The sequence below is a fragment of the Psammomys obesus genome, unplaced genomic scaffold (assembly GCF_907164565.1).
Source record: "Psammomys obesus unplaced genomic scaffold, mPsaObe1.curated_primary_1811, whole genome shotgun sequence".
NCBI classification, from domain to species: domain Eukaryota; kingdom Metazoa; phylum Chordata; class Mammalia; order Rodentia; family Muridae; genus Psammomys; species Psammomys obesus.
Window position 1 is genome coordinate 2,412,755 of NW_026592368.1, and position 23,266 is coordinate 2,436,020.

The window sequence follows — 23,266 nt, forward strand, 5'->3', positions numbered from 1 at the left end:
TCCCCAAAACACTGTGTGTACAGAGTGGCCAAACATGCAGTTAGTTGCTCCAAATCAGCTGAAGGTTTAACCGGACAAACAATAGAGCTGCTTTCAAAGTGAACTTCCATTTCCAGGACTTGAAGGAAACACTGGGACATAAGCTCTTAGGAGACACCTGTGATGAGCAGGGGCCTGTGCCAAGGAGTGTAAAGAATTAGGAAAGAGAGGACTCGGGAGTCATCGCATAGATCTGTCCATCTCATAAGCTTTTGCCAGTGCACCCTCTGTGCCTCGCCTTGTGTTAAGAGTCAGACAGATGACATTTGGAAAGTCAGAGACTCCTGCCTTTCCAAGCCTCATGATGTAGCAAAAGAGAAATGAGTCAGTTTAGAATTTGCTTTTCTCTGAATCAAACACATTGAACATTCTAAGTTAAATAGCTATTGTAACGTTGAGAACATGGGTGCCTGTGGATAGTGGGAGTCCAAACAGGCTGTCATTTCCTCCTTCTATGTCTGGAAGATACAGGGCACCCAGTGTGATCCCTCCAGACCTCTGGTGGAGTCACCATCCTGCAAATCATTTCACCCTGGAAAGGCTCTGTTTTTGAGGTTCAGCACATGAACACAGCCATTGTCAACAGGCAGTGACACAGAGAACTAGCTGTCTTTTGCAAAGACCAGCTGAGCAAATGCTTAACTCAAAAGCCTGTTTCTGAAAAAAAAATACATCAGCACTTACACAGCAGTCTCCCAAGCAGGCTAAGGAGTGCTGTGTTTAAAGCATGTGTGTGTGTGTAACAACTCTGCAAATCTGCTCCGGCCTCGTGTAATATGACAGCTGTAGTGAAGGCAGAAAAATGATTCTACAGCTCACTGCTTTGCCAGGCTGTCCAACAGAGTCCTTAGAGATTGGCTTGGCATATATATTTGGTTGTTTGAGACAGGGTTTCTCTGTGTTGTCTTGGGCTGTCTTGGAACTTTACTCTGTAGACCAGGATGACCTCAAACTTCCCCTACCTCCCAAGAGTTGAGACTAAGGTGTTTGCCACCACACCCATCAAGAATATAATTTTTAACTCTTCATATATCACTAAAAAGTTTATGAAGTAATATAATATTTTAATCATAATATTTAGCCATTCCACAAAGTATGCATATTTAAACCACTCCATGCTATACATGATAAAGACAGTCTGCCCTCCACATCCACATGTTTCATATCTTCAAAGTCGACTGAATATAGGTGGAAAATACTGAGGGAAAAAAAAACAAAAGCAGCCATGGTGGCTTAAGTCTGTGGCCCATGTCTGTAATCCCAACACTTTGGAAGCTGAGTTGGGAGATCAGGGGTGTTGAAGGCTGGCAGGTTTACACAGTGAGCACCCATGAGAAGAGGTTAGATTTAGTGAGACATGCCTAGCCAAGAAAAAAATAAGAAGGGAAGGGGAGGATGGAGGAAGAGAGGGATGTAAAGAGGGAGGAAGGGAGAAGAGGGTGAATAGAGGAAAAGAGGGAGGAAGGAAGGAAATTTTTTAACTTCATGTATACGGAATATGTACAGATAGTTTTTACTTGATTCTATTCCCTAAGAAATAGTTTAGTCACTACTTATGTAACAGTTACATCTAAAGGTGATTTCAACTTTAAAGTCTGTAAAAGGTTTGTTTTACACAAATGCTAACCTCTTTTATGTAAAAGACTGGAGTATGTTTGAAGATGCCATGGTGAAATCCATTACAATTTTTTGCTAGCCTAAAAGTCTAATAAATAAATACGACAGGAACACACAAAGATTTAGATCTGTGTGGGAGAATCTTGAACTAAACTACTGTGGCTACCAAGAGAAAACTGCGTAATGAAATTTAGTTTTCAGCTAAATAAATCAGAAAAATTGTTAATCTCCTGTTTTCATTTCATTATGTTTCCCTTTGCTCCTTCTCCAATCTTTCTAACATTCCTAGAGCAGAATTTTTTACCATGCACCCACAACCTTATCCCCACCTCTCATTCTCTCTCTCTGCCTCTTCATGGACATGCCCTTCTTTTAAAAATCGTACTTTATTGGGGCTGGAGACACTGCTCAGCAGTTCAGAGCACTTATTGCCCTCGAAAAGGATCCAACTTAATTCCAAGAGCCCATTGAGGGTTGACACACCTTGTAACTCCAGCTCCAGGGCTCTCTTCTCTGGACTCCACAGACATCATCACTCATGTGTGCACATATACACTCATAATTTAAAAATACTTAACTCTTCCTTCAAGAAAGGGTGTCTCTGTGTAGCCTAGACTGTCCTGGACTCACTTTGTAGATGAGGTTTGCCTCGAACTCTCAGAGATCTTCCTGCCTGTGCTTTCCAGAGTCCTGGGATTAAAGACACACACCACATCATCCAGCTTTTAACTACATTTATATTACATTGTTCATTTATATTACATTTGTTCATTTTGTGTACATGGCAGGTTAGAGGATAACCTGAGAAAGTGGGTTCTCTCCTTCAACCATGTGGGTCATAGGGATTAGACTCAGATATTCAGGCTGAGAGACAATTGTTTTTACCCTTGAGCCATCTTGCTGGCCCAAAACACACCCTCCTCCATATCTTTCCATATCTCTTGTCAAACCTCACAGACAAAAAATCTAATATGTAGCCAAAAATAAGACTATCCAATTATCCCTCTAGAAAGACTCTTAGGAGACCAGTTTTTTTAAACACATTCTTTAATAATTAATTGACAAGGGATCAAATTTGAAGGCAGGAATCAGTAGTGAACAATATAGACCAAACCATCTGCTTCAAAGACTTTCCATAATTCTCAGAACCAGCTATTCTTACTTACGAGAAATTGGGCTCAGTGTCAGAGAATCCCATCGAGACAGGCACACCAAACCCAGAGCCAAATCATTAATAGGAGCTGACTCATACCAGCTTGGCTTTCAAGCAAATCAGCTAACACCTGGAAGTCTTCGGGTGTGTGAGCATATCCTGGAGAAGCAGAACTAAAGGGAGGTCAAGGTGAGGCAGATGTCTTATCTTATCACCTGACAAGATAGACCTTGGAATCCAGGTGTACTGACTCACTTCCTTTCTCAAAACTGAAGCATGGGGATGGTTGAGAATTCGAAGCTAACCTGGACCTGAATAGTGAATTCCAGACTAGGCCAGGCACACATAGTGATACCCAGCCCCAAAAAGCCAAGAGAAAAGAAGAAACAAACAGTCCTTAAAAACAAGAAGGTCTAGCTTAAAAATACAAGTCAGCCATTTACATGAATCAATTACTTATATTTCTCTTCATCTTAGTCTCCTCATCAATAAAATATGGATAAAATTAAAGGTTTTACCCTCAGATAAGCATAGAACCTACCTTTCAACAAAGACACATATCCTTGCAATAGACACAGACCATTATAGAAAACCATGGCAGATCAAAATGCAAAGATGTAGAGCTGAGCTCCAAAAGATCTACAGCACAACTCCTGCAGCTAAGGCTCAGGTATCATAGTGGAAGATTGGGTGGAAAGATTGTAAGAGCATGAGGAACAAGGCATTCCTAGAAATGTCAGAGAAGATATACCCACGAAGTCTCAGCAACAGGGCTGCCTAAACAAGACCTGAACAAGGACAACACATGTAGACAAGAGTGAGGGCTCCTGGGCCCCCAAAGCTAGATGAAGAACTACAGGCAACTCAGCAACTAATGCTGTCTTCCTCAAGGAAGGGCCTCCAAATTGGTTATTGAATGCCAAGTGTTCAGTCTTGAAATCATACACACAAGTTATGTTACATGGATCAAGCAGGCAATATTTATAAATTTAGGAATATATACACAAATAGGTAACAACAATGAAAGAAATGGAGGCCAGGCATTTGAGAAAGAGCAAGGGAGTGGGTACAAGGGAAGGGTTGGAGAGAGAGAAAGAGGAAAAAGGAAGAATTATATTTAATTTCAAAACAATTTTAAATTAAAATTCCAGGAAGAAACTATGAAACTATGAGTAAAGTGCATTATATGTAAGTATGAAAATGTCAACAGTGAAATCAATTATTTTGTGCAATTAGTGCATGTAAATTAAAATAGAAAGTTCAACTTAACTTACAGACTACAAATATAACACATGTATGCATACATAACTCATGAAGTTCCCATATCCCTGTGCCAAACTCCACAGTGTGGGGTGGCAGTACAAGATGAATAAAGTATTAGTATTTGTTAATTAGTTTACATTTGTAATCATTATTATTAGGTGGAAATCCTGAACCAAGGATGGGGAAATGCCTCAGCAGATACCCTGTGCAAGCCTGACACACTGAGTTCAAGACTCAGAAACGCACATATAGATGGAAGGCATTTATCCCACACATTTGTGGCCTAACTTACATGTGTGCTCATGGGTACATGCACACACACACACACACACACACACACACCACACACACACACACACACACACACACACACACACACACACACACACCAAATAAAATAAAATAAATTTTAAGAAAAGAAGCAAACCAACCTTGAAAAAGAAAAACAACCCAACAATTTTTCAGCCAACTACCTATCTGGGAATGATGGTGGTAAACAGTAGGGCATGGGGACAGGACAGGAGATACAGAGCTGGACCAGTACCTAAGGGCTGATGCAAACTTGTTCTTGAATTCAAGGAAACACGTCTGTCAGTGAACTCCTTGCTTGTCTCAAGTTGGTTTGGCTTGGGATTCTATGCCTGCCTGTGCACATGCACAGTAAGCAAATAAATGTAAAGGAATTGATAATTAAACAGACACACAAAAATGTAAAGAAATGTTTATTTTAATGAGCTCAGTTGAATAATTCCAGAAGCATGAGTGTGTGTTTATACATGTATATTCAAAACATCATGCTGTATGTGGTAAAGAGAGTCCGGCTGCATACCCACATGCTCCATATTCAAAGAGACAACTGGCTGCAGATAGAAAATACTCAGGAGAAAATGCCAGGCATGGTAACACATATCTGTAATCCCAGAACTAGGGAGGCTGAGGCAGGATGGAGTTAAGGCTACCTGGGCTGCGGAGGTGTTTCCATTTCCTAGCTATTGTGAGTGAACATGGCTGTGTGGGGATCTGTGGAGTAGGATGTGAGTCCTCTGGGCATGTGTCAAGGAGTGGTATAACTGACACATACTGTAGGTTATTTTTAGCTTTTTAAGGGTCTCCACACTGAATTGCAGGGTGGCTGGAGCAATTTGTAATTTCTCCAGCAACGAATAAGGCTTTATTTTTTCCTGCATCCTCTCAAGCATTCTTGTTTATCATTTTGTTGCTTTTAGACATTCTGAATAAGGTAAATGAAACCTCAAGTTGTTTTGATTCACATTTCCAAAATTACTAGGCATAATATCTATTTTTGAGATATTTCTTAGCCATTTTTTCCTACTTTTGAGAATTCTCTGTTTAAGTCCCAGGCCCATTTTTTTTAAATGAATACTTTGATTTTTTTTTCTTTTTCTCTGTTTTTGTTTTTGTTTTGCGTTTTTCATATGTTCTTACTATTAAACCTGTCAGATGTATAAATGGCAAGACCCCCATTCTATGAGCTTCTTCTTCACTCCATCATTTCTTTAGTTGTGCAGAAGACTTTGAGTTTTCCTAAGTCCCACTCATAAAACTAATTGTTGGCCTTAATTTTTGAGCAAATGGTGTCCTATTGAGAAAATATTTTTTTTGCACTTACACCATGCAGAGTACTGCCTGTGTTCTTTTTCTAGAAGTTTCAGTGTTCTGGGTTTCAAATTTATGTCTTTGGCCTATTTGCAGTCACTTCTTGTGCAAGATAATAGATTTGGTTCTAATTTCATTCTTCTACCTGTGGACATCCCATTCTCCCAGAAATATCTGTTGAAGATGCTGCCTTTTTCCAGTGATTGTTTGCTGTTTCTTTGTTACTTGAAATCTTTGTCAAATATCACATGGCTGCAGCTAAGCTCACTCATGTTTGGGTTTCTGTCTTATTCCCTTAGTCTCCATATCTTTTTCTGTGTCCGTAGCATTCTGTTTCAGTAATATAGCTCTTAAGGTATCTTGATATCTGGGATGGAAATTCCTCCAGCATGGTTCATGGTTCTTCTGGCTATCCAGGGTCTTTTGTGATTCCACATGAGTTTTAAGGTAGTTTTTGTTTTGTTTGTTGTTTATTCATTTATTTGGTTTTGATTTTGTTTTAATGTTTCCATGAAGAAAGAAATCGAGGAGGGTCAATTGGGGTTGCATCGAATTTGTAAATGGCTTTTGATCATTTTTACTATGTTAATGTACAAATCCATGAGTCACCTGCTTTTGAAAATTACGTTTTCAGAAGCTCCACAAGGAGAGCAACAGAAGCAAAAGAGCAGGGCACAGGGCTTTTTTTCTGAGACTGATACTCCAAAAAAGGATCATGCATGGAGATAACATAGAACCCCTGCATAGAAGTAGCAGATGGCAGCTCAGTGTCCAAGAAGGTTTCTCAATAATAGAAACAGGGACGATCTCTGACATGAACTCATGGGCTGGCTCTTTGATCACCTCCACCTGAGCGGGGAGCAGCCTCACCAGTCCACAAAGAAAGACAAAGAAGCCAGTCCTGAGGTAACCTGATAGACTAGCATCAGATGGAAGGAGAATAGGATCTCCCCTATCATTGGACTGGGGGAGGGGCATGGAAGAAGAAGAGGGAGGGAGGGTTGAATTGGGAGGATGTGGGGATGGGGACTACAGCTGAGATACAAAGTGAATAAACTTAATAAAAATTTAAAAAAGAAAATTACATTTTATTGGAGTAAAAGAGGTACTAAGCAGTTAAAAGCATGTATCACTTCCCAGCAAAGAGGGCTTATAACCTATAGCTCCAGCTTCAGGACATCCCACAGCCTCTTTGACCTCTTCTTAAACTCATATATACAGACACAAACACATATAGACATTTTTTTAAAGTGGGCCTTGGGCTGGACATATGGCCTGGGTGTTAAGAATGCTGGCTGTTTCTCCAGGGTGCTAGGCTTTAATTCCTAACACCCATATGGCACCTCACAAATGCTGATTACTCCAATTACAGGAAATCTTATTATTTTTTTACTTGCCTCTACAGTCATCAAGCATGCACAAAGTGCCCAGATACACAGGAACAATACCCAAACACATAAAATAAATAATAGAAAAAATTTAAATAAATCTTTTTGTAGAAACTACATTTCATTTTCCTATTGTGTAGGTAGGAGAGGTAATATAAAGATACAAGGATGTAGTGGTGTATACATGGACACAAAAAGCACAGCTCAGGCCTCAAAGAAAAAAAAACTCAGTTTATTCTGGAGCCAAATTTGAGTGACAGAGGCCCAGGAAACATGCAGATAAGTCAGCCCAGGTTTCACTAATGTAGTTTTATGTTTATGTTTTATAGTTGCAGAATAAAGAAAACCCTAAAACCAGAACCATTTTAAAATACACTGTTGGGTTCATCAAAGAGACAGTGACAGTAAGATGCTGGAGTCACTTCCCCAGGTCTCAGATACTATCTGATGACATCATCAGCTTCAGGGTTGGTGGATGCTAGTGGTCTGCTCAGATAACAGATAACTGTTTTTATCTGTTAACTACAGGTCATTTCATCCAACACATAGGTGGGCAAGGAAATAGCTAATGGAAGGCAAAACTACTTCCAGGATAAGGTACAATTTGGCACTGGGCTGCAACTTTCCCATCTCTGCACATCACTGCATCTCTAAGCAATGAGTCTTTGCAGACCCAACTTCTTTCCAGAGACTCTCCTTCACAGAGGTCAGAGGACAGCTTGAGGGAATGGTTACCTTCCATGCACCATGTGGGTCCCAGGAATTAAACTCAGTTTATCAGGCCTAGCAACAAGTGATTTTACTGACTGAGATGTCTTGCTGGCTTAGTAGACAGCCTCCTGGTAATCCTCTTCATACTGAAAGGTGTGCTGGCTAATTTACATCAACTTGATATAAACTTGTATCATTTGGGAAGAAGAATCTCAGTTGAGAAAATTCTCCCACCAGTCTGGCCCTTGGGCAAGCCCTGTGGTATGTATTCTTAAATGATGGTCCATATGGAGTCTCTCAAGGCTGCTATGATCAGTGCCATTCTTGGACTGTGCTGGTGGTCCTGGATACTGTTACAAAGCTGGCTCGAGCAAAAAAATGTCCTTCTTTCTTCTCTGCTGGGTGCTGGCTGCTTGCTGTTGAAATGGGAAAGTTCATGAAACTTGGGAAAGTGGTGCTGGTCCTGGCTGGATGCCACTTCGGATGCAAAGCCATCATTGTGAAGAATATTGATGATGACACCTCAGACATCCCTTACCCTGTCATGCCCTGGTGGATGGAATTGACCACTATCCTCAAAAAGTGACAGCTGCCATGGACAAGATAAAAATTGCCAAAAGATGAAAGGTCAGGTCCTTTGTGAAAATTTATAACTACAATCACCTTATGCCCACCAGGTACTCTGTGGACATCCCCTTGGACAAGACTGTTGTCAACAAGGATGCCTTTAGCTACACGGCTCTGAAATGCAAGGCCAGGTAGGAGGCCAAGATCAAGTTTGAAAAATAATATAGGACAGGGAAGAGCAAATGGTTTTTTCAGAAGATTCACTTTTAGGTATATTTTTGTTTCCATCATTAAAATGTTAAGATGAAGGAGGAGGAGAGTTAGCTCAGCAAGTCACAAGAATCAAGACAGTAAGCAGCATTCCTCCATGGCCTCAGCTTCAGGTCCTGCCTTGAATTCTTATAAATTTCTGGCTAGTGGACTACAAAATGTCAGGTGAAGTAAACATTTTCCTTTCCAAGTTGCTTTTGGTCATGGTGGTTTGTCACTACAATAGAATTTCTGACTAAGACACAGCAAGATAGGTAAACAAGAAAGGGTAAATGAGGGTTACTGAGATGGTGGCTTCTTGTTCCCAGAAGATATTGTTAGGAGAAATGGTGAAAAGGTACACAGTTTGGTTTTTTAAACAGGACCAGTAGTAAACGAGGGAAGATCATGTGGCCTAAAAAATACCTGCCAGGGTCTGTTCAGTGGACTTCTAGCCTTAGTTCTGTCCTATCCCACAGGGATAAATTGGTACTTCTCTTAATACTCAACCAATATCAGGAATGTCCACAATAGCAAGGCATGTTGGCACACACCTGTAAATCCCAGCACTAAGGGAAGCAGAACAGGGATATCTCTGTGATTTCAAGGCCAGCCTGGTCTACAAAGTAAGTCCAGGACAACCAGGACTATGCAAAAAAAACAACAGCCAGTATTAACAAACAAACAAACATAAAGAATATCTAGTTACCCCTCAAGTAGAACCCTCATGAGCCTTTGGTTTAAATTTATTATGTAACAGATAATTGGCAAATTTCCAGGTATGATGAATGTAGAAAAATAGCACTGTTGTTCTCATTCATTTTTGCTTGTGAGAAACTGGGTCCAGATTCAGCATATCCCACATAGACAAAGACACATGGAGGAGTAAAATCCAGCCCTGGAGAAGTAGCTGAAATATCCCAGTTAGGCCTCAAGGAGCCATCCTCAGCCAGCATGTGCTCTATGAGACCTTATCTCAAAAATAAATGAATAGAGCCAGTGATATGCCTCAGCAGAGAAAGGCACTTTACTGGCCTAAACATGATAACCTGAATTACCCAGTTCCAAAGAGCAAGGAGAGAAGTGAGTCTGAAGAGTTGTACTCTAACTTCCTCTTGCCTGATGGCACTCATACACATACACAAGGATAAACAAATGATTCCAGTATGTAAACTAAATAAACCATTTCCTCCTGAAGTGGCTTTGGTCTTGGTGTTTTGTCGGAGCAATGGTAACCCTAACTAGGACATCCTGTTTCAAAAATTTAAGAGAGCTCTTCATTCCTGTTCATCTGAGGTGTCCCAAGGGGCCTTCGAATACATGCCAATGTGCCATTTCCAAATTCTTGCCTTATCAATAAGACTTGTAGGCCAGCAAAACCTAAAGTGGTAGCAGCAAGAAGAAAAACGAACTCCTACTGAATTATTAAACTAAACATCTCTCTTCTTGTTTCTTGGAGTCATAAAAACTGGTGATGGGAAATGCAACACATATGAATCTAATTTACACATGTGTTACATTCTAGAGGATGATGCTCCAAGGTGCTTCATTCAACCCTCATTGTAACCAAATCTCTGACAGGTCAGCCTGTCACTGTACCAGACAACTGCTATCAGGAGGAGGAGGACATGACTGACATGGGGCTGTAAGCCCAGAGGCTGGAGATGGAGGCAGAAGGTTCAGGATTTCAAAGCCAGCCTCAGTTATGTAGTAAGTTTAGGATATCCACATAAGAACCTGTCTCAAAAAAATCAAAACTCAACCCAACCCAAACCAACCAGCCAACAACCTTCCCTCCAAACAAGAAACCAAATTCCCAGAAATTCTAGGTATTCACTGTACAGTGTATGGACATCTTTGTGGGTTTATCTTTTCATGTGTGTGATGGAAGTGTTTTGAAGAATGACTGTAGATGCCTGACCATAAGTCACCAAGTTATCAGGGCAGCTAAGTTCCCCATTATGAATTTGGTGCCATCCATCCTCCAAGGCATAAAGTTGGTAATTTTCAACAGTGGTCTATTATTAAATGAAAATGATTTAAATGAATCAGACTCATAGAAATCCTGACGGGATAAGTAATTTGCATAAGAAAAGGGTACCAATGTTTCTTCCCTTCAGTTGCATCTGTAATCTTTCACTAGTATTGTTTGACAGGTTAGATGAGAAGAGACTCTAGGGCTTGTCTCAAGACAGTTCTGCATAATATTTGTGTCCCTACACAAAAGTGGCTCTGAATGATAAATTGAGAGTGAGGATTTGAATCCAGCCCTACTATAGTTTATTATTATCTTACCTTAGTTCTATATGATAATTGCTTCATAGACACACCAGCCTCTCAAGAAACTATATGACAATTAGTTATCAAAAAAGATGCTGTGTCTGGATGTAAAGGGGCACTGTGATTAACTAATAGGTATTGCCTATATAGACCCTATTCTATCAAGCTTTGTCTGTTTCCCTCTAGGGCAGGATATAGATAAACAGATTTAATTATATTACAGTCTGAAGAAAGGCAAGAAGAAAAAAAATCAAGTTCTAGAAGAATGTACAGATAGGGCAGGGCCTAGAGGCTCATGTTTAATCCCTGCACTCAGGAGACAGCAGGCTGATGTCTGTGAGTTTGAGTCCAGTTTGTAGCATGGTCTACAAAGTGAGTTTCAAGACAGCCAGGGCAGATACACAGAGAAATCCGGTCTTAGAAAACAACAACAACAAAAAGAATATATGGATGGTATGGGAGTTTCAGGCCTTCTTTCTAGGTGTGGTGAAGAACACCTAAAATCTGAGCACTCAGGAGGCAAACAGACAGATCTCTATGGGTTCAAAGCCAGCCTGATCTACATAAGGATATCCTTTCAAAAAATAAAACCAGAAGGTTTTCTGAGAGAAAATAATATTTGAATTGAGATTAAAGAAGGTTCAGTAGAAGGCAGGAAGATAAAGTGAGACAGGACAAAAAGGTGGAGGTGAAGGAAAATAAATGTGGTTAGAGAAATAGCAAGTGCCAACGTCCTGATGTGACAGTCAGCACAGAAAGTATGGACCTTAGAAGATAAAAAGAGAAAGGGCCAGGGATGAGGTTAGGTGACTGTCCTGAGGATGCAAAGTCACTGAAGTTTCAAGGACAAAGTCAGTGTCACAATGTCACATTTTATGATGCTTCTGTGACTAAAGCAGTTGTAGTAAAGGACATGGAGGGAAGTGGATGGCTTGGTATGCCATGGTTAAAGTTGGTCACTGGGCATGGTGGCTTACAAATATAATGCCAAGTGAGTGGGAGGCTGATAGAAGAGAATAGTGTAAGTTCAAGGACGGCCTGATCTACACAGTGAATTCCACTCCAGCTTGGACTACATAATGAGAACTTTTTTAAATTAATTATTAATTAATTAATTAATTAATAACTAATTAAAATCATAGGCAACTATCTGGTATATAGTTTTAAAGCATTTGAAGTAGAAGGTTAAACTCTTTCTGTGAATTAATGTTATTGTGATATTTTAGAATGCAAGATACACCCAGGTGATGGAGTCTGGTTGCTTAAATGTTGGCATTTCCCAGGTGTTTTTGAGGTTTACAGAGATAGAGTTTAGCCTTGTTCCAGTTTTCCAAGTCAGGTGTCAATGACAATTCTCTGACCTTACATGAACTTCTAAAAGGAGTTTTAGAATAGAAAAATAGAATATATTTGTATTTTCTTTTGAGACAGGACTTCTCTGTACAGTCTTGGTTGCCCTGGACTCTCTTTTGTAGACCAGGCTATTTTTGAAATCACAGAGATCCTCCTGCCGTTAACCTCCTTGAGTGCTTAAAGGTATGCACATGTGTATTATCCCATAGATCCTTACAGTGCTCCTAGAAGTAGAGACTAATCTAGATGAAAATAAAAGTAGTCTTCAACTATTTAATAGGGTTGTGGGATGTATCAGTCATGGTTGCCCCCAGCTAAGAAAGGCAAGGAAACCCTCAAAGCCATAATCGCTGGCTTAAACAACAGGTTTCTGGTATGGGTTGCATATTAGAACTGGCAGAGGAGTTTTAAAACTTACAGAGGCTTAGTTAGGTCCCTTCATCAGAAATTCCAGAGTGAGCTAAACAGCAGGGACTGACTTGAAAATTCTATTCGTGATTATAGTGAGAATATAATCAGAATGATAGCCTGTTTACTAGTTTAAAAGGGTAAAGACTGTGTGAGTCTCTCTGTATGTGAGTCTCTGTGTGTGCACATGCACATGTGTGCAGAGTTCTCAGTGTGTGCATACCTATATGTGAGTATGCATCCATGCGTGTGCACATGCATTTGGAGGTCATAGGTCAACATCAGGCGTCTTATTCATTCATTCTTCACTTTGTTTTTCTAAGCAGAGTCTTTCATTGAACTCAGAGCTCTCTGCTTCAGCTACACTGGCTGGTCAGCAAGCTCCTGTGTGTCTCTCCAGTGCTAGGAGTATAGGTACACACTGTACATCTAGCTTTTCTCATGAGTGATGAGGATCAAAACTCAGGTCTTCATGCTTTTGATAGCCAGTACTTTGCCAACAGAGCCATCTTCCCAGCCAAATACTTTTTTTTAACAAAAAAGTGAGTGAACCAGAAAAGCATAGTTGCTAACAGGCCTCATTGGGGAGTCAGGATCCCTTCTTTCCTTCTTCCTCACCACCCTAAGCTTTAAGCTTTCCTGCTCTTGGTCACAAGACAGATGCTGCTACTAACACTGTGTTTAAGCTCCATGCTAGAAGAAGGCATCAACAGCAGCTTCTGCCCTCATAGATCTTCTCCATTCTACACAAAAGTGGAAACCTGTTCGAACAGGGGCTATCAGCTTCCCAAGCTGTGCTACACTGCTTTCTCCACTGAAATGGAGTCTGGGAGCTTGTATATGATGCAGTCCCTGTAGAAGGCAAGTTGTAAACATTCCTGAGTGAACAAATCTACAGTGTCAGCCAGGAAAAAGGATATTATGTCTTAAAGAAAATGTAAAAATAACGCTACCATTGTAGGACATACAATATCTGGGGGCACTTTCATCACAACCTGACTCCACACCATTTTGTTTCTCATTTATAAGACTCTGTACAAGCCCCAACTCCATGATACTTTTTTGAGGTTGTACTAATTGGTTAATACAGCTGTCCCTTCAAATTCCAAATTTTCATTTGAGTAGGAAAGCAGCAGTTACTCACCTAAGCCTGGAGAGTAAAATTACCAGAAATTCTTCCCCACAAAGTCCTGGCCTCTTTCTGCCTCATGGTCATCAAAATGAATTTTCATTTCTTTGCTAACATGAGGTTCACATTCAATTATTTGCTTCCAATGTTTTGAGTTACTGCAAAAGTGCCCCTTGGGTCTTTTCTAGTTGAATCCATTATCAGGGCCCCCATCACAATCTCTAGCTTGGGAATTACTCCTGTCCGGTCTCTATCCAGAAATGAAGACATAATTTACAGCTTTCTCCTAAACAAGAATACCTTGATATGCCATGGGTAAATACAACCCAGGATGTCACTGTGACTCAAAAGGACCTAGGGAGCACCTACAGGGTCTGGCCCAGTGAGTTCCCTGAACAAGGTCCAAGCCTTAAGAGTTTGGGTATCTCTTCTTCATGGACCAGCGATATAAGAGCTGTAACTGAAGGCTGGTTCTCACACAGAACTGTTCTCTGAAGGGTTCTGCTCTTGGTCACAGGGTAGCATTCCAGCCCACCCCACCCCTGAAGTAAAAATGCTCTTCCTAGTAGAACTAGCCAGTGGGCTTCAGGTGGAGTTTGCTTGTGACATCTTCAGGTGTTTTATCTTTGTCTTCTTTGAGGAAACTGAGGAAGATTATGGAAGAGGCATTTTCAGGGAAGTGAAGATGACACTCTGATAAAAAGATAAGACTCTGAGCTTGGATTAGATGTGGAGGTACTGGTAAGGAGTTCACAGTATGGTGAGCCGGACTGGCCTGATATGGGTTCTTTGTCATCTTATGGAAGTCATAGAGGATAGAAATGAGCTATCTGATGGTTCAAGAAAGTGGGATTTTCCTCTTTGCCATCTTCAGGAAGACGTAATTACATTCAAGAGTTTCTTTCTGTTGTTATCATTGTTGTCCTTAATCTTTTTATTTGCAGTGATTAATGAGCCTGTTAAATTTTTTTTCATATAAAGTTTTTTTTTAATGTCAAATCTAATGCTTTTAAAATGACATAGAGTATTAAGGAAATAACCCTGGATATTTTCTCCTATCAGATGGTGCCTGATAAAACCTGGGATGAGCCATCGCATTCCTGTGTGTTGCACCACAGCTCCTATTCAGGAGCACATTTGGTGAATGACTGAGTTGGATCACCTCTCTGAACATCTGCCGAAGTCCTGGTGGAGGTGGGATAGGGAGGAGTGGTAGGTGTCATATCTGGAAGACCCAACACTGGGCCTTCAAATGATAAAGGGAAGGGGGGAATGAGAGACCAAACCTTCTGGATATTGGTTTAAAATTTAAAGCACAAACCTGAATGAAAGCCAGCCAAATGGAGGCATGTCCAGCCACCTAGGGAAAAGAACTAGCTTTACTACATTCTTTTGCTAGGAAACCAGCTCAGATGGCCAGGCCAGAATCATTTGTGGTCTTGACACCTACAGTAAACCAATAATTTCAAAAGTCAATTTCCCTTACCCAGTCATGTAACACCAAGGCATGTAACACCCTGCTTGCATTTTTCCCTTAAAAAAAAACCTTGTTCTCCTAGACTGAAGAGTTTAAGTTAGCCTGAGTATGACTCCATTTTGAAATAAAAAGCCATCTTGACTGGGAGCTGACCTCAGGTGCCAGGAAATATCACAGAATGTACACATTGGCAGAAAACAAATTTAACTCTTCTAGCAACAGCCTCCAGGAAATATCACAGAATAAATACTTCATAGAAAATAGAGACAATCTACCTGGCAATAATCAATGAGAATCAGTTGGGAATCAGCTGGGAAAATTCTCCCCAATGTTTCAGATATAGTTTAGAGGAATAGCAAATGTGATTATGTGCCTCAGAGAAGGTCACCTCTCCCCTCTAACTTTTACCTAATCCTGTAATGTCAAGATGTGCCCCCCCACTTGTTGTCATGAAAACCCCATGCTCACAGACATTCCCTTTAAAAACCTGCTCACTCAGAGCTCGAGGTCCCACTTCTCTACTGCTGCATCAGTGAGGCTTGGGTCTCAAGTTCGATGCTCTCATAATAAAGCTTTCTTGCTATTGCATCAAGTCATCTCCTGGTGGTCTCTGATGGTCCCATGATTCTGGCATTACAAGACCACGAGGCCAAAATCCTCCTCTTCAACCAGGTAGGTTCTTGCCTCCTGGGCTCGAGCTTGAATAAAAGATCCTCATGTATTTACAGTCAAGTTGATTCCTGGTGGTCTTTGGAAGGGTCTCAGGAACTGAGCATAACAGCATAGCTGGTGAGTGTCTTTGGTGGAGTGGAGTAATCTGGATGGGAAGTGAAGGGTGATTATGGCTGGGGATGGAAATAAAGGGGAGTCTTTGCTATGCTGAACAAATACTATGTAATAAGTCAATTACTTCCTGCTGTTAGATAGGTATATAATAGCCTATAACAATCAGCTGCCTGTGTGCCCACAATCATTTTATTGTTTTTTTTTTCAGAATGTTTCAAAATATCTCTGGAACAAGACCAGTGGGACCACCAAATATCTATCTAGCCTTACCTTCTTTCCATGCAAATGAAGAAAAAGTCTCCTGATTCAGCTTTGGTAAAATCCTCCCTGAAGTTCAGAATTACAAGGCTTCCTGCTCCTCCATTTTGGGAAAGAAGGGGTGGCCCATGTAGTTTCCTCACAGTTGGATTCAGCACCTCCTCTCAAAAGTTGCCTTGAACAGCAGATGCCAAAACAAAAGGTCCCACCTCAAGGATGGAAGCGGTGTCTGCAGTTTTGTAGACACATGTGTTCTTCCAGTCAACTGGAGAATTGCAATGCAGTGCTGTGCACCATGGCCAGGTTCTCTCAGAAGCCAGCACTGGATGTCTTTCAGTGTATGTTCTTACATTATTTGTCAATGCAAACCAGTGGCTTAGCTCAGGATGGGAAAAGTCTGTTCTTTATAATCCGTGCTTCAAACTAAGACCAAGAATTCAAAACTCACTTCATTTCTTTTCCACATAATGAACTCACTGCTGAAGTGACTCTCCTTCTTCATCCTACTGGCCCCCATGGAAAGCTCTCAGAACCCAGGTGTAAATCACTAACTCAAGCCATCCTCAGAGTTAGAGGATATTTGGGGACATCTGGCCTGAGAATCTAAAGGTTAAAATTATCTTATTTTACTTCTTATGTCTTTATAGCATCAAAATAGCCTGCAGCACTTGGTTGCAAATCCAGGTTCTGCCACTTACTATTCACTGTGTGACCTTGCCTGAGTTACTTTATGTCTCTGAGGTTCCTTATCTACTGATAGTGATAATAACACCGACTTCATAAGACACTGTAAGAACTCAGTGGGATAAGGTGTGTAAAAGTAGCTAGGAGAATATCTGACATTAAGCAAGGGCTAAAAAATGGTTTCCATACCTGTAGTTGTTTAGACAACCTGTTGGTGCTGAATTTTCAAGAAATTTGCTAGTTCATTACAAATGGATGATGCAACAGTAGTTATAGATAAAAGCTGTGACTACTTCTCAACTGCAGACAGGCTCAAATCATCTCACAGATGACTCAACACCATTGATAAATGATGTGTACTTGGCATCAGGAGACCCTATCCTGATAACTTCAGCACTTTATGAAAGAAACAAAATATATCCAGAAAGCCAGTTGAATAGCTTTCCAGAGAAGGGCCCAAAGCTTTGTGGTGACCTTTAGTTAATGCCAAATGCTGTACTAGGCTAGTCATAAGAGGGTCTCTGTCTGTCCAGAAATGTCTCAAGTCGCAGGTTTAGCAATGGGAAAGACTCGAGCTGAGCAGCTGCCTGGTTGCTCTCAAGGCTAAACCAGAGCACAGTGCTTATACTTGTCCTGAATTCCATGAGGTTATAAGACTCCCTCAGACAAAGGCTAGACGCTTGTTCCCTGCTGCTCTTAAGTTGGTGCCCAACCTGTCTTTGGTAGATTTGTCTGGTAAGCTCAAGTTCTGCAGAGTGGGGTTTTAACTGGAGGTCTCTGTGGCTATGGGACAAATCTTGGTAAAGAGTGAGTGGTTTGGGCCACTGTCAATGAGGCCAAATTGGTCTCTGCTCTTCGCAGTTTCCATAGCCCCTTCAGACCACCTGGAACCCACTGCACAGGATTGGAGCTTCTAGTAATTTCCTTTTGCATACATGCCTTATGCCTCTTCAGTGCTTGATTCAGTTCCGAATGACGGCTTAGCATGAAGTCCTTGGGGCCAGGATGGTCTGTTGCTGCATTTATGATCTGCTGTCACTGGGAGCCTAGTGAAATTGTTAAGATCAAATAGGGCAAGGAACTGGATGGGACTGATACTACCTACAGCCAGGGGTCAACAATTGAGGCCTTGTGGAGAGATTCTACATGCTATGTAGGCTACTTTCTTCTGAAGCAGGAGCTTCCTCTATCAGGTTGTGTGTGGACTCAGACCCAGGCCCAGTGCTTTTCATTGTGTATAATAGACTTGTTCTGCAAGGGAGAAAACATCCAGGCCTTAGCTGGGGCTCTGTAATGCCATTCTCAGACACTTCCATCCTTCAATCTAAATAGCTTCCAGAGATTCTAAACTAGCTAGAGGTACAAGCAATTCAATGTGACCAAACCGTCAGTAAAACTTTCAGGAAAGCACAATAATTGATCTTTGGGGATTGGCTGAGCAAGCCAATCCACATCCTCCTAAGTAGGCAGGTAAATGGAGGCACCTGAACCTCCCTTTCTAATAGTCCCTGTGCTCTGAGCCTTCAAGCTTAGAGTCTAGCACTACTCACCGGATCTGGAGGTGACAGAAAGCAAGGAAGGAAAGAGCGAGAGAAGGCTAGAGAGAAATGAGGAGAGCATGAAAAAGTTGGGAAAGAGGAAGACGAGAGCTGGAAGGGGAGAACGAACAATGAAGGTCTCAGGACCTCTGAGGCACACGGTTCCAGCTGCACGTCCATCTGTCTGTCCCCCTGCCTCTGGTCAGCAGCTGCTCCCTGCACAGCGTGAGGGCGCTGAGTCTTTGTCCTGGCACAGCAAGCCGGCATGCAGATGGGGGAGCCTGGATAGCATCTGCAAAACGCTTTTTTTTTCTTTCTTTCCACTTTCTTTAAGGCTATGTGCTGACTCCCACATAGGAGAACTTACTAAACTGCTGGCACTACTTCCACCACTCTCGGGGACCACGCGTGACTAACAGCAGGGGGCGCTAGGGATCCACATATGGATGCTAGGGCCCAGTGAGTACTTGGGCTCTAAGCAGAGGGTTTTCCAGAGATGTGCGAACATTTTGTCGGCTTTACCTGAGTAGCTTTTTAATACCTGCTGCAGCTGTAACATAAACTCTACTTAGATTTAGGTTATGCTTTAGCTTAGGTTCAATGAGGAACCCCATAAAATTGGGAGTATTTTGTGCAACCTAGCAGACCCAGTCAGGCCTAACTACTGGGGCTCACCCTACCAAATCTGGTCTGGCTGCCACACAAGCTGGTGAACTCCCACCCAGGACACTCGTTTTGTGCACCCAGATGGACAACAGAGTTCATGACAGAAACATAACTCAAGCGTAAGTCTCTATTTCTCGTGGAACTTGTTTCTTGTGCTCAGGGACATCTATGTCTCTTTGATGCACTTAAAAGACCTGCTACTTTCTAAAACCATGGTAAAACTGATGTCCTGAGATGAATGGAGAAGGATTCAAAAATCCCCATCAATTAAATCATAACAGAAAGCTTGATGAGTCTCAAGACAAGATGAGAAAGATGCACTGTTGTCCCTATCAAGAGGAAAAAATGTCATCGGGAACTCCTTATGAGAAAGAGAGGGAAATTGTCAGCTAGTTTCACACTAAGTGACAATACCATATTTAGAACTGCCTGACTAAAGTCGCCATTAGAATAGATTGACTAAAGTGCTCTGCCATTCTCCAAGACCTGTGTCATCCATACAGAGAAACACAGGAGTACAGTTCATGTGACAGAAATGACACCTAGGGCTGCTGAGTTGGCTCACCAAGGAAAAGGGCTTGCAAAGTGTGGTGACCCGATTTTGAGCCACATAAAGGTAGGAGGCCAAAAGTTGTCCTCCAGCCTCCGCATGTGAGCCCATGTACACATACACATGCGCACATAGACACATACACAACAAATATTTTTTTACAAAAATAACCTCTGCATCTTCAAGTCTTTGATGATGACAAAGTCTGTGGATTTTCCCAAAACCACAGCTTTTCTTCTGACTTATTATGTTGGAGAAAAGGGAAGACTTGGGGTGGGATCTTTTAGATAATCTTTTTTCACCATGGCACTTACTACACAGGCATGGCTGGAGCTCCGGTGGAAACTGAGCCTGTAATGTCCAACTATATATCCTGAAAGGGAAAACACGAGAGCCAGAGCTCCAATGGACTCACCAGGCATGGACTTGGGTCCTAACCACCTGAGTGCACAGTGGCATTCTGGGACCTTGGAAATCAGCACAAGAGGGTTTGACCTCTCATGAACAGAGACGTTGGCTTTCACCCACACTGCAGTTCTGTCTTCCCAAAACAAGAAGTAAGACCTCAGCACTCCCAGGCCAACCCAAACCAAGACCACCCTTCCCTAGATGAATGAACAGAGAATGAATCAGCATTGAGACAGTTTATTGGTTTGATTTTTCCCAGATCATATATTTTAAGTAAATAGATTATAAGAGGTATAATGTCTTTTCTTCTTCCACAAACAGTAATCAGGCGCTCTCCACCTTACACACATATACAAACACACGCACACACAAAACCAAACAACGTTATACATGGCTGAGATATTCACATCTTAAAATAGGGGATGGTAACAATATAATTTCCTTTAAAATGTCTTGAATACAATATATAACGTACAAAAAAATATCTCTATGTATTTGAAGTTACAAAAAAGCCCACCTCTTGGCAGCAACAAACTTAAATATGTATGATAGTTACCTCTGGCTGTACAACAAGCATTGCACTTTTCCTCACTGGGTTTTGGAAAGTTCAAGTAGTAATGAGGCTTATTAAGCCCTTTGAGAAACCAATTTACGAGCAGGCAAGGCAGTGGCTCAGACCCCTGCCCCGAAGAGTAACAGTCTGTACTTCTCAGCTTGTGGAGTGAGCCTGGCTTGATCTAGGGTTCCTCTGCCTCCCCTAGTGGCAGCCAGGCAGATCTCTGCAGGTTTGTCTCAATATGCCCCAGTGTGAAGCAGACACCAGTGGGACACTCGCTGGACTGTTCATTGCTGCCACCCGTCCCCGGAGGCTGCTGTTGCTTGTGTCTGCTCTTGGGAAAACACCACAATCTGGGCCTGGAGGACCTCTGGCAGGGAACGCCAGCGCCGGCGGCCATAGCCTTGAGGGCTGATCTTGTTTTGGGGGGCCACAGCATCTTTACTTTTGTCTGTCAACTGATAGATCCGTTGGGCCAATTTCTGCAGTATGCATGTCCCTAAGCAGCATGGAGAGCTAGGAGAGCTGGGGTTCATCATAAAGCGGTAGTGTTTGAATCCAATATGGGCTATGCTGGGAGTGCTGTGGAGAAAGGACTCTTGAAACTTCACCAACCAGAGCTTTGTTCCTCACCACATAGGACCAGGGCCATACAGAACCTGAGGGACCTGGGACCTGCTCCCTCCCCTGGAGCTTCAGTCCTGCCTGGACAATCCTCCTGTGGCCAGAGTAGTAGAGAGGGCACATCCTCTGTAGAGGGCATAGTTACCTCGCTTGTGGGGATTTAGATGTGCTCTCCTTGTCCTGGAGCGGAACAAGAGTCAAGTTAAGAACTGTCTCCTCACCAGTGATTCTTGAGGAATTGGTGCTGGATGCCTGCATTTCCCTCTTGCCACTACTTAGCGCCCACTTATTCTGCCTAGAAAACACAAGCATATGTGTTTGGTTGTGTTCAAGTGATGTCTAGGCCACCTCCCGTCTCCACTTCCTTCTAACCCCTTCAGACCATCCCTCAGTGTTCCCTGACTGCCATGTATTAGGACTGAAGAAAGCACTGCCCCAAACTCACTGTGAGGACTCATCTGGCTGTGCAGTGTCCACACCTAGGAAGGCAAGTGAACCCAGGAATATCAGGATGATGAAAACCAGCTTCACTCTGTGCAGATGCTCAGATACCCTGGAAAGGAACAAGAAGCCAAGGGTGAGCAACAGGGCCAGCTGCACAGCCCCAGAGGGTCATGAAGGGCGGAGACAGGAGGGAAAGCAGCTTGGTGGTACTCTACCCGGTTCTGCTGCTTATCTCTCCCTGGCACCAAGACGCACACGGAGGCTTTTCCACTGGCCAGGTGGGTGACAAGCAAAGCAAAGGAAACCGGAGTACCAGGTTTCCAGAGGCCTCCAACTCAACTACTAGGATCATTGCCCAAGGTGGAGAGGGATCTCAAGAGAGATCCAGCTGGGTATATGAGTTAGACCTGGGACATGAGGTGTGCTTTACAGTGGATCCCCCAAAGTAGAATGCATTTGTCTAGTTCTGCAAGTTTTGGGCCTTTGGAAAAGCCGCACTCCCTGCCCTTACACCCTGGAGACAAGCTGTCCCTACCTGCTGAAGGAGTGAGTAGTCAAGAACTTGGAGAAAGTCCTAGATGTCCTTCTGAATCTGGCAAATCCCCAAAGTCCAAGGCTGACTGCTATGAGAAGCTAGGAGAGGTAATGCTGGAGCTCTTCTGCCTGGTGGCGCCAAGAAACCACTGAACAGCCAGAGCCAGCTCCAGCATTTTATATACTCAGGGGAGGGTCTGCTCTGACCTAGAGCTCTCCCTTTTCTCTGGCTTCTAAGATCAGACCTGCCCAGGAACTTGACTGTGGGTATAGGGCTAAGTGTAGAGGTCACTTGTGGACAGGCATCTCAGAGATCAGTTCTGGGAGATTAGACATGCAGAACTTCTGCTGCCTTAATTTCCTGGCTTAGGGTTCAGGCATTAAGAAGGAAAGGTGAGCCAGAACAACTTGGGTAGGAGGAATCCTTTTCCTAGAATGACTACAACCCAGGTGTTGGTCTGAGCTTTCAGAATAGAGCTGCAAGAACCAGAGACTGGCAGGACACCTGGCTAACCTGGACATTAGACTTGGGGAGCTGTTGACTCAAACGAGCTGTGCCCCTGCCTGCTTATCACCTGGATGAGACTCTAGCCCCACCTCTGTCTGCAGAGTACACCTGGAAGGGTTAGGTCCAGTCCCCCTGACAGCACCTGGGACTGAAGGGTTTCTCGATGGGCTGGCTAGCAAAATTTTGTAGTAAGGGCAAAGCTGGAAACAGCTGAAATGAAAATTGAGGTTTGGAGAGGGTAGTTATCTGAAAATTGAAAACTCACATTCCTTCTTGGAAATACAGGACTAGCCAAAATTAGGAATGAGATAGTTTTGTTTTCCTCATAATACTATTATGCCTTATAAGTCTGTAACCTGAGAGTTGGCCTGACTGCCTTCATTAGCAAGTGTGCAAATTGTTGTCTCTTTAGATCTTTACACACACTCCTGAACGAGGATTCTCATGTATAAAAGTGAA

At 42.4% G+C, this 23,266-nt stretch overlaps 1 pseudogene; it reads left to right on the forward strand.

The window, feature by feature from the left end:
• The first annotated feature begins 8,212 nt into the window (after nt 1-8,212).
• Nucleotides 8,213-8,625, forward strand: LOC129681244 (60S ribosomal protein L27-like; annotated as a pseudogene).
• Nucleotides 8,626-23,266: the final 14,641 nt, after the last annotated feature.